This window comes from Pseudoliparis swirei, chromosome 24 (genome assembly GCF_029220125.1).
Source record: "Pseudoliparis swirei isolate HS2019 ecotype Mariana Trench chromosome 24, NWPU_hadal_v1, whole genome shotgun sequence".
Lineage (NCBI taxonomy): Eukaryota > Metazoa > Chordata > Actinopteri > Perciformes > Liparidae > Pseudoliparis > Pseudoliparis swirei.
Genome location: NC_079411.1, coordinates 16,865,347 through 16,877,639, shown reverse-complemented (window position 1 = coordinate 16,877,639; position 12,293 = coordinate 16,865,347). Strand labels below are relative to the sequence as shown.

The window sequence follows — 12,293 nt, the reverse complement described above, 5'->3', positions numbered from 1 at the left end:
ATACTTACTGCCTCTATTTGTGTTTACATCTGTATGATTTCACCTTAAACATCCTCTCTTGTCTCTACTGAGACATGTTTGTTTGCAAGCGCCTTGCTTGTCAACTAATGCTCTTTAGTCGGATTTAAATCTTCTCCAAAGGGCTTTATCAGCCAGTGACGGTAATTAACAGCGACACACACACACACACACACACACACCTACACACACACACACACACACACACACACACACACACACACACACACACACACACACACACACACACACACACACACACACACACACACACACACACACACACACAGGCCTCCCGACCATTCTGATTCAAGGGCTGGGGGGAGGGGATGAGTCTGTATAGCATCAAAGCATGATACCAATGACATGATTTGATTTGCAGAAATAAAAAAATAACCGATGGGCTGGAAATGACAACGTCTCATCTGAAATCTAATTATGGAGGTCGAGCATTGATAGGCAGTGAGGGTATGGCAGCACGTATATACCCTTCACGGCGGCCTAATTTAATATATATCTAAATACCTGTTGATGTTAAAGCGATGGCGTCAGAATGATAAAAAAGAATCCTTACAAATGAATGATTTACAGTAATTACGCGGGCCCATTAGGCACTAATTTGATATGTAATCAACAAGGCGGTCAGTTAATTTCTTTTTAAAATGACCCGGGCTCATTAGAGCCATCGCCGTGACGAACAGAAGCGCGCTGTTGCAGAAAGCCTTCTCTCACCTCCATTGATGCGCCGGTGGGCTCTATATCAACAGGTCGCAGCGCGTCCAGCACCTCCTCCACCAGCCCGCGGGGTGAATGTTTACCGGTGGCGAGAAAAGAGGAAGACGCTTCCCTCATGGGACAGGTCATAACAGCTTATTGAGTGACGGCGAGACACCGAGAAGCACCCTGTGCGCTTTTTTCTTTCCACAGCATTTGACTGGAGAGCGCAGTGCGCATGTCACCCGGGTGATCTTAAGGCAACAAGAGGGCTCATCCCGACAATAGTCCGCAGTAATCCTGCTAATGCATTTCAATGGGGCACTAAGCAAATATAACTTGTTCAATTACGTTGTAAAAAATATAAAGTAGTAATATCTTATGTACATGCATCTTTTTTAATATCGTCAAAATTGTGACATTTTGACATTATTTAGATGGAGTCTTATAGCCCTGGGGTGCATCTCCCTGCACCGTGATATCATTTATCGACGTCATGTTTATGTAGCATTTTGAAAATGCACTTAGACCACTATGAATATAACGAAGACTCCAAATGTATAAACGGTCCCACGCCTCCTTATGAAAACATGATTGCAAAGAAAAACACGTATCAACGAAAGTGAGGTTAATATGGCAACACTTATATGTGCCATATATATATATATATTGTGGCTGGAATTTCTTTTGTATAGGGCCATCCAATCAATTTATGCAAACAGTAGGAGTTAATGCAAAAAAACACCAACTTTGTATATATATATATAGAGAGAGAGAGAGAGAGAGAGAGAGAGATATTCAAATATCAACTTTACAAAGAATGTCAAAGCATCTATTGAGCTACAACGGATGCTATAGGACATTGCGCACTTTTCTTCCATGTTTCATTTAATTTATTTAATATGGTGTACTGATATGACCTGGGCTGGCTGGATGACACACTTCTTTGAATTACGATGCATATTTTATATTTTTTCTTTTTCTTGATGTTACTTCTTATTTCTGGCTTCTTCTTCTTCCCCCGTAAACGGAGACCTGCAGCGTCCCTTATATGTTCCGGCAGGTCGCCAATTTGACTTCAGTTTGCCTGAGAATGTGATAATGAGTGGAACCTTTGAGTCATAATTACGCAATTACAGTCGCGTCCAACACAAAGTCCGAGCTCCTTGATGTCATATCCGGTAATGGGTCTGGCGTGAACAATTGAAGTACACACTTAAAACGTCCTCCCAGTGAAACGTTGTGGGACCCCTGCGCTTTCACACGGCAGGTGGAGCCCTCGCTCCAGAGATTTAGGAGCCGCAGATCCAGTTCCATGTTTTCCACCGCACACCACCACTTCATCTTTCTCTTTCTCCCTCTCGCTTCCCTCTCCTCTCTTCCCCACCCTCCCTCCTCCTCCGCTCTCCGCCCGCCTGCAACGCAACGCTCCTTTCGCCGGGCTGCGCTCGATCAACCGAGCATCCACCGCGACTCCAAATTGGTTTGTCATTTCTGACCCCTCTCTCTCTCTCTCTCCCTCTGTGCATCTCTCTGTCTCTTCCTCACAGCGTGTTCGTGCGCGCGCGCGTGTGTGTGTGTGTGTGTGCGTGTATGTGAGAGTGGACCACGGTCCTCTGCTCCGCTGCGCTCCTTGCCTGCAGGACTTCGGCTGAAGTCAGTAAGAACATAAAGGCAGCCGCGGAAGATAAAGAGAGAGAGAAAGGGGAGGGAGGGAGAGAGGGAGGGAGAGAGGGAGGGAGGATAGGACACTGACAGACAGAAAGAGAGAGAGAGGGGAGAGAGAGAGAGAGAGATACGCCTCGGTCCTCTTCCAGCACTCCACTGGACTTAGTGCATTTGGACGGACGCGATCGTCTGTACCTCCCCCGGCGCGCGCGCTGATCGGGATACTAAGCACGCAGCCATCGTTTTATTGCACCCTCAGCTTCATCTCTCCATCCTTTTCTTTCGGTAAGGTTTACCCACAGTCGCTGTTTTTGTGTGTGTTGTTTTTCTTTCTTTGCGGCACCAACATTTAACCAGAGAGCCAAGGAGACCCGCGAAATCATTGAATTGACTGGGAAAATATATTTCCATCCGAGATCCGAGGGTCTGTACGAAAAGAAGAGCGCAGCGAAAGGGGGTTTATTCCTGACTCCTCCGTGCGCTGGATGTGCATGTATGCGCCGATACCGCTGCGACTGGTGACACGGTAAGGATGCACTCTATTCCTGCACACAATGTGATTTATTTATTCAAACATTTTGAGCAGAAATCGCCGGTCAACGTCGGCAAACCCGCGCCTGTCCCTGACCTGCATCTGAAAGCTATATACGGGAGGCTGACTTTTGGTTCTCACGGATGCCCATGGGAATGTGGCCTTGGACTTTAGGGGAGCGGGAGCGGAAAGTGGCCCTTACCGGACGAGGATGGCTGGGGGTAGAGGGAGGGGGGGGGGGGCCGATAATGTAATATAGTTCGAGGTAATCGCACACGTGATGCTCCGGCGACTTGTTGGCTGGATGGGCGTCGCTCGATGTCGCCGTGAGGCTCGAGGTGACGGACTCATGACACCCATTACCTCCCCCCCGAATAATTACTGCGATCATATTAACGGCGGCTCGGTGGACCGGGTTTGTACACGCGATGGTCATTCTGGGGCCGCGTGCGTCTGCGTCGCTGGGGGTGGGGGGGTGACAAACCTCTGACAGCGATGGTTCGGCGGATAGAAAGCCGTTCACCTTCCTGCCTCGACGCGGCTGCCGTATTTATGTTGTTGTTTTGCTTGTGTGTGTGTGTGTGGGGGGGGGGGGGGGGCGGGGGGGTGTTTGTGTGTGTGTGGGAGGGTGTATTGGAATGCAGTTAGCTCATTTTGTGCGGGCTGCGGTGTCGAGCCGCAGTCCGGAACCAGGAGAGCCTACACTGGGAGAAGAAAAAAAAAACCCAAAAAAGAGCCAGTGCACCTCCAATATATGTCAATCATGCGCATTCACGGGGTAAAAAAAAAAGAAGAAGAAGCAACGGCTCTTATTTACAGAGGAGGCGTCGAAGGTTGGGGGAGGAGGCGGTGGGCAGGGGTGCAGATGACCTTGATGTGCAACTGAGATCTACTGAAGGTTGCACAGTTCCCCAATGTTGACCTAAACTGAGAAGAGCACCTTGCCTCAGATCAGTGTGCTCACTTTAATCAGTCGCACCCCCCAAAAAACAAAACAACATATAATGATCTTATTCTGCCTCACTGATGATGAAATACACGATTCATCTTTTAAGTGGGCTGCACAGTAAATGTACATATCTTGCAATCGAAGCAGCCTGTCTGCTTGGGTGGGTGGCTGCCCAATCGCCTATTTCTTTGTATTTATATATATATCTATATATCTATATATAGATATATATATAGATATATATATAGATATATATTTACATATATATATAACTATATATAGAGACTCCACACACACACAGTTTGTATGCGCTGTAGGTGTTGGAGCTGCTGGACAGCATGTCTGCTCATCTGTCAGGGCTGCAGGTGAGACAAGCGGCTCCCCTGTACAGGCGGTTGGGGGAGATGGTCAGTCTGGGCAGTCATCTGTCCGTGATTTGACGGGGATTTGCTTCGCTGCCATTTTGGCGGCGTTCCGTTCAAAAGCGCCGACCTGTCTCTAAGGAGATTATCGTGTTGTGTGGGTGAGATGGATATCACTAAATCATCTGCTCAGCAGGCCGACTGCTAGTGTCTTAAGTGATGTTCTCTGTTTGAAATGTTTGAGGAAGAAGAACAAAATGGTATGTCTTGTGTCCAAAATCCTGACTAGTCGCTGACTTGACCTCCACAGCGTTTGTATGTTGCTGTCTCGTCCCACGCCGGCTCCCGGTAGCATTTTGACGGCCTCTCGGTTTATCAAAGAGCACCTCGGATCACGTTGAGTGAAGACGCCCATGCGGTGCGGACGGTATATTTAAATAAATAAATATATAAGCACCTAGAAGCTGTGCGGCGTGCAATGGCAGCAATCAAAGCATTCTGCTGACAGCAGAGCAGGTCTGTGTGTCCTCACTTTAATCAGGTCACCGATTCATTTCACTTGTGATGTGAGGAGGAAGACGAATGCCCGTTGTTGGAGATGGATGTAAGGGGAGGAGGTGGTGGTGGTGATGGTGGTGGTGGTGGGGGGGGGGGGCTAATCGTGATGGTTGTGCTAATTCGGATTGTTTCGTTTCGTTGACCGAGCGTGGCTGACTTTCTTTGTTCGGAGCTGTTGATGTAACACACTCTTTGGTTTGGGCTCCAAGAACAATATCTGACCCTGTCTTGGAAGCGGCGTGCAATTTGAATGACGGGATCACAGATTAAACTTCCAAATCGCCAGATAATTAAAACATACCCTTGCGCATATACACGCACATACACACACACACACAGATACACACACGCTTGCATATTAAGAAAAGCAGGCATATCTTCGGCGTTGGAACACTGGAGTCTCTATTTCCATCGTCAAGGGTTATAAGAGAGTCTAACTTCCACGCTTTGTGCAATTAAATCTGTTTCAGCGCAGAAATCTAGGGGCCCGCCTTCACCCCGAACCACTTTAACAAGCCTTGTTTCCTCGAGAATTTGCAGTTCCCGTCCTCTGTTTAGTTAATTTCATGCGCGTCGAGGTAAAAGGTCTGCGTGTCAGAGAGCCTTGTAGATAAATAGAAGGCGGTGTTTATTGTGCTCACGGAGACAACTGCGGCCTTTCCCGCATGAATTCATTTGTCAATCTCGCGGCTTAGGCTGCGAGGGAAAAATTCTTAAAATGCCGCAATAATAACATAAAGTCCCAACGAAAGCCGAGCTGCCGGATTGGATGCCGCCGTGTGCCGAGTTTAACCTCCCTCAGGGAAAAGGCCTTCTCCTCTCGCCGGATGACATCTCTCTCCCGTTATCGAAATAACGAGGCCGGAAGCCCTCGGTCCGTCTTTCTCGTCCACCTGATGCACCCTTCCTCCGATTCCCTTTCCCCCTAACCCTCAAAGGAGAGACATCCAGCCCTCCGTCGGCTCACTCCACCTCTCACTAAATGTGTGGGGCATAACAATCCAGCCCGTTTAGAGGGGGGGGGGGGGGGCGACGATGACAGACCAGCAGCCAGACTGCTGTCAGATCTCAGAGCATTCACCGACTCATTGCTCTTATGGCCTCGACTACAAGGGCCCTCCAGAGAGAGATGTCTTACTCCTTTCTGCTCGAACCACCACGGCCTATATCCGTCTGTATTTTGGGGCAGATTGGGGGTGGGGGGCAGGGGGGGGGGGGGGCTGGACACTGGCGGCCTGACTGCTCGTGCCGTTTGTTGGCTGGGTCGTTTGAAGGCGATGCATATTGTAAGGTCCCATTTTGTAAAAGGAAAGGGAGATGTTCATTTCTGTATTATAAAGCAGATCGAGGTGTTTTGGGATTTTACGTGCACGGTTGTGATGTCACGATATCCCACGTGAACCAGAATGGCGCAGCTCCTCGCACAGTGCACCACGGTTAGATTTGTGTCCGACCTTCGTCCCGACTTGCTCTGACGTTATTATGCGCGCGTGGGCAGCGATGTCTTTGCGAGATTGACGGAGTCGCAGTTGATCTCCACCGACTGCTTGACCCACTGCATGATGGGAAACGCCTCTGCTGTCGCCTCATCAAAAAGCCGATGTGTGCAGTTTTTGTTGGGCTAATTTGTTTTGGAGAGTTGTTTGGACCAAACAGGCCCTTCGACAGGCGTCCCCTCGAGCTTTATGGATCTTCATAGTCCTTCTCCCACACATTTCTGATAATAATAATTCTAAGAACAATTCTAATGATAATACTTTTTAAAGATATTTTTGTGTGATAACTGCTACAAGTAGCAAAAGCAGAGCTGTTGAACCAGTCACAAAGCCCTCAAAGGTTTGATTGCATCTTGTTTTTAATCAGTGTTTTGTAATAGCCAAATTAAAGACAGCCTAAAGACCTGCAGGTTGCGATCCACCTCACATAAAAATGATTGAGAAATCAATCAGTGTAAATGAATTCCCAAAAACACCAGTCATCTATTAGCACATCTAAAATGGGCCGATTTGATGATGTCTTTGGCTTCCTGCTATACTTTCCTCCCATAAAAAAACAGATATTGTACGTAATGAATTGGCAACCTAACGATAAAAACACCCGCTGATAGCTCGTACTTCACGATCTCGTTGCCTTTTTCTTCTGAGTGATCAATCAGAGAGGCTTGGGTGGTGAAAAAATCAGTCATATCTCACAATAAAAAAAAATTCTCTTTTTTTTAAGGCAGACTTTAGTTTGTTTTGACCCGTTGTTTGTTTGGCGGCCCTTTGGAATATTTCACGTCCAGCTTTACGTCATCATTGACTTTTATCGGTCACGGCTTTATTGGCTGAACAACACATTGTAACACAATCTTGAAGCGGGCTCTATAAAGTGAAGACAATGTTTTTTTGCCTTGCCACTGTGAAGTGCCGCTGTGCTCCAGGGAAAAGGGTACAGTTATGTCATTTTTTTATTTACAATTATTCTCGATAACACACCTGAGAAAGATGACTGAAAAGCAACGTTATTGATTTTCTTAACCGTTCCTCTTAGCCCACCAATGTAATTTCGCCTCAAGCCACGCTCTGCACAGTTTGCAATAACTTCGTGAGTGTTGCAACTCAAGTCGTAAAAAAAAAATTACAATCTGGAAAAAGTCCCGGCACTCGGTCTCTCATTCTGCGCTCGATTTGTCTCTGAACGCCATATTTAAGCAGCTGCTCGCGACGTGAGCTCCTGTATCCACACGTCCCATTGTTCTTTGAAAACCTCACTCACTCCCTCGTCGTTATCGCGCTTTGACAAAGAAAAGACTGACAAAACCACTTGTTCTTGCAGTCAACACATCTCCTGTCAACGCTCCTTCCCCGTGCCCTTCACCTCCCCGCGCCCCACACGAAGCTGTCAACACTCGATAGAAAACACACACGCGCGAGCATGCATTTCGTCCCACAGATGCTCTAAACACACTTCAATGCGGCACACATCCATTACTGGCAGTCTGTCTCACACACACACACACACACGCACAGTCACACGCACACACACCTATAAGCTTGCGCACCAGTAGAGAGCCACGAACCGACGCAGCCGGCAGCTGTATATTTAGTGACACCACACACAGTGCCATTAGGGAGCTGGATGGAGAATCAGTGTACAAGGCCAGAGTGATTGTCAGAAAGCTCACTCCAAGGCCCGCCGATTATTTTCGTCTCCGCAGGAAATCAATTACAATAGCACTCCCCATCCCCCTCCTGCTGCCCCTTCCCCGATACAGTCCATTTAAACAGAGCGTTGCCGCTGCGCGTGTGTTTGTGTGTGCGAGCATTACGCAATCGTAAAAGTCAGGGTGGGTGGTGGGGGTTCTTATCTGTGTGCCGTTTGTGCGCTCGACTGTGGCGTGCTGTGGAGGCACCGGGCTCGTTGGGAGAACGGGGTGCTCGAAAATGAGACGCACACAATGTGATGCAACCCAGCGGAGCCGATTTGAATTATGGGCAGTGAACAATGAGGTCATCGTCGGGCTGGGGGCATACATCTCCCCGGTGCGGTGGTATGACACACTAGTTTCTTATCAATGGAGGAAACCTGCAGCAGGATTTGGGAAATGCACTATTGTTATGGGAGATGGATTGGAATAAAAGGACCGGGTTGGTCGACAATGGAAGGGGAATTCTGGTTTAGATTGTAATTACATTGTATTTCGCGTACCGTTTACTTCAATTTACAACAGTTTGTTACGGATTGTTAATTTGTTGCAATATTCCCCCCCAACCCCCCCACCCAACCTTCCGGCTTTTCATGCGTTCACACGCCTCTTACATCCACCATACTGCATCCAATGATATTTTCCATATATTTTCCTTCTTCAGCAGATTGTCCACAATCAGTGTCTGCTGTAATACCATCATCCCCAGGCCCCTCTTAAATTTCCTGCTTACTGGGCTTTTACTTTAACTACATTACATACATCTTCCACTCCCCGTTCATCTGCTTCCTTTCAGCATAAACCAGGCAGAAAGATCTGACTCAAAATGCTCTGATGTGATGCGACTGGTTGTTGGACGGCGAATTAAAAAATCATATACAGGACTGTCTCTATATATATATCTATAAAACGGTGTCATTTATTGTGTTTGTTCCATGGCACAGCTGTGATCTTGAGTGATATCGAATGCCGTTTTCATTCTAAGTCTTCGAGAGTGAGAATATGTGCCAGGGAGTATTGATCGAGAGCTCAGTTTGATGGTGCAGTGTGATAGGTTAAAAGAGGGCGAGGGGCGACTAGATGGTTATGCTTGATGGAACAGAGATATTAGGGGTTTACTAATACCTGGAACAGTCCTTACAATCCCATAAGGTTATTTGGCAATGGAAACGCTGTTCACTGCTCAATGTGAACAGGATGAACCTTGGATAACTCAACATTAAGGGCCCACAGCTGGGCCCTTAATGTTGAGTTAGTAAACTTAAAATACTTGGTAAATCCTACGCTACATTATCCAGCCTTTACATTATCGCCAAACCAATAACAAGATTTTCAAAAACATCCTAATTGTCATAACATTGGCCTAAAGATACCATAATGCTAGCATGTGTGGTTGACAAACACTCCTGTATACTTTACCATATGTTTAGCAACAAGAGCAGCTCAATATCCATCTTTTTTATTGTCTTCAAATCAATGTCAACATTTTCACTAAATCCTGATTAGCCTAATGCTAGCATAAATATAACGTTAAGTTCACAAGGTTCCAAGTCAATAATATTGCATATGGTTGACAAGCAGCACATATAATGTACCAATATGTTTAGTAACAAGACAAGCTTAGCAAACATGTTATTGTCCCCAAATCATATAGAGACTTTCAAAAAATACTGATTAGCATAAGGCTAGCAATAAGCTAACATTATGTGAGCAAGATTAAATAATTTTTCAACATTCAACACAGTTGACAAACAGTAACACGTATAAAATTGTCCCCAAAACATATAAAATCTTGCTATGGTTGACAAACAGTAAATATAGTTGTACAGTAAGTTTAACAACGAAGCCATCCAGCCTTGTCATTGTCCCAAAATCAATGTCAAGATTTTCAAAAGAAAAGCAGTCTTCCATTTAGCACATTCGAAACGCACGACTCAAAAATAAGCTTTTCAGTTTTCTGCAGAGGAAGTTAGAACTTATTTGAGAATAAAGTTCTATGTTTCGGCACCCGTCAATTCGTCCCTGACGTATCTTTCACACGTTTTGCAATAAAGCCATTTTACCACCTCTGTGTTTTTGTGAGGGAGCCCCCGATAGTGTCACTCCAAGACGGATGAGCACCGCTCTGGCCTGTGGGGCCGCAGCAATAACTTACACGACCACGCGCCGGTTCTCTAACCATGTAAGAAATGGTGCGGCCTGCTCTCCTGCAGAGTGCTTCTGTGCGTTTTCGACCCCCTGATTGTCTCTCTCTCTCTTGGACGGAACGCGCATGATAGATGAGGCGGCGTCCATCACATGTATCAAGAAGACAGCCTTTGAGAAATGATATTTGGTATTTTAAGACCAATCTGTGTAAAACCCATGTCAGGCAATTACTGTAAGCTATTCTTATGGATCGAACGATATATGTTGGTGTGCGTCTTTTTCTTTGTGTGTGTATCTATGTGTGTGTACCCATAAATTAAAACGTCTCATTGTCCAGGGTTGTACAGTTTATTACAGTTCATCGGTTCACAATCAGTGGACAAATCAACCATTTTTTTGATTTTTTATCATGTACACCTCCCTTCTTCATCCCCCCATCCCTCTCTCTTCTTCTTCTCTCTCTCTCTCTCTCTCCCTCTCTTTCTCTTTTCTCTCTCTTCCAAAGATTTTTGTGGGGCACATAGACAAGAGTCTTTTAATTTTACGCCTGGGTAGACCGTCTACACACTATTGCTCCATATTCTTCATGGAATCTGTCGAAACCCCTAGGGGGGAGAATTGTGGTATTAGCGTGAACGTATCTGGGTGGGGACTCCACCCTTTGAAAGAGGGGACGGCGTTGCAGAGCTCCACTCCGCCATGAATCTATTCTACACCAACAGGCATTGGCGAGATTTCTGGTGTCTTGTGGCGTGCAACCCGTTGTTTTCCTAGGTGTAATTACAAAGGGCCATACATGAAAAAAACATCATAAAAGCGTACTGCGGAGTCGTTTTAATTACATACAGCGGGCTCGTGAGTAATGGTGGAGACATCAATCCAACCACTGACGCTCATAATAGAAAACAGCATTGTTTTACTGTGAGAAAATAGGCAGCATCCGTCATGATGCATATACTTTACGTCTTTGTGTTTGCCTTTTTTTATTTTCAGGAAGACATTGTTTCCAGAGAATTTAGAAGAGAGAGAGGAAAAAAACTCTTCCTGCCCCTCATCACGTCCTTGTATTGTTTAGTCCGTCACCGTCCAAAACCCTCTCAGCCAGCGCCCCTCCCGAGCTCTTTCAGCGGTGGAAGCTTTCCCATCTAAATCTGCCCGTCGACCTCGTCTTTGCTCTCAGAGGAGTCCTCTCACCTTCATTTAAATCAAAATATGCCATCTCCTCTTATGAACTCAAAGGGAGCTAAATCTTAACCAAAAAGTCTTAACTCAAAACTCTATTGTCAGCTACTACAGCTGCTGGAGGGGGGAAAAGGGATCTTGGTCGGAAAATTTAGCTATCTGTTAGTATCAATATAGACATGTCATTCAAATGTTGACATGGTCAGTACAACAGACAGCAAAAGTAAAATGACTTTTTTGGAGAAATAAATGTTTCCTGCTTGCCTGCTTCTCTATCTTATTCCTCTAAATTATATCAGAAGAAGAAGATGCCACAGTTTGAATCTGTGCCCTGAAAACAAGATATGGTTCTGGTGAGATAACTAAAATACTTGGTTTAGGGTTCGAGAAAGATTGTATCTCATGGTGTGAATCTTCAAATGACAAATGCATCTTGATGTATCACATCCTCAATATGCTATCCCACTCCACATGGCTATTTTTCATCGATTTCTACAAGCAGTCAATTAAATCTTGTTATTTAGAAAGTGCTTTCAAATCACACTGCAACAATCCATAATATAAAAAACTGCTTCCGTTCCACACCAGTATCCGCGTGTGAGCCACCTCGGCGCACACAATTTGACAAAAATAAAAACACAAATCCCTTCATCTGTGCGTTACATGTGTGCAGAAATCTACAAAAACAAAAAAATACAGTTTTTATATCGCTCTTAGTCTCAGGGCGCTGAATACCTGTGGGATTTTACACTGCACAAATTAGCCTATAGTGCCTCGGCCGCCTGCAGGGAGCCAATGAGCCACCCGTGGGCGTGTTCTCAAAATAGCACGAGTCCCCGGGAGCGTTGTTCGGTCCAAGCTGCCCGGATATGAACATTTAAAAAACTTTTTACCCATCTGTCCAATCCCAGTTGAGTAAAGTGGTCCGCTCCTCCCTTTCCTTCAACCAGGGCTTGTACTCTCCTTTGTACCTTG

General features: G+C 45.9%; 2 protein-coding genes across 12 annotated transcripts in view; one reads left to right on the top strand and one right to left on the bottom strand.

The window, feature by feature from the left end:
• si:dkey-92j12.5 (multiple PDZ domain protein) overlaps positions 1 to 920 on the bottom strand; it is a 41,937-nt gene extending 41,017 nt beyond the window's left edge. For all 11 annotated transcript variants that reach the window (XM_056409035.1, XM_056409038.1, XM_056409037.1 and 8 more), the window contains exon 1: positions 751 to 920. The gene's annotated coding sequence lies outside the window, so the exon portion shown is untranslated. The remainder of the gene's footprint in view (positions 1 to 750) is intronic.
• Positions 921 to 2,568: 1,648 nt separating this feature from the next.
• Positions 2,569 to 12,293, top strand: part of adgrl3.1 (adhesion G protein-coupled receptor L3.1) — a 123,754-nt gene continuing 114,029 nt past the window's right edge. The window contains exon 1 of the mRNA XM_056408932.1: positions 2,569 to 2,926. The gene's annotated coding sequence lies outside the window, so the exon portion shown is untranslated. The remainder of the gene's footprint in view (positions 2,927 to 12,293) is intronic.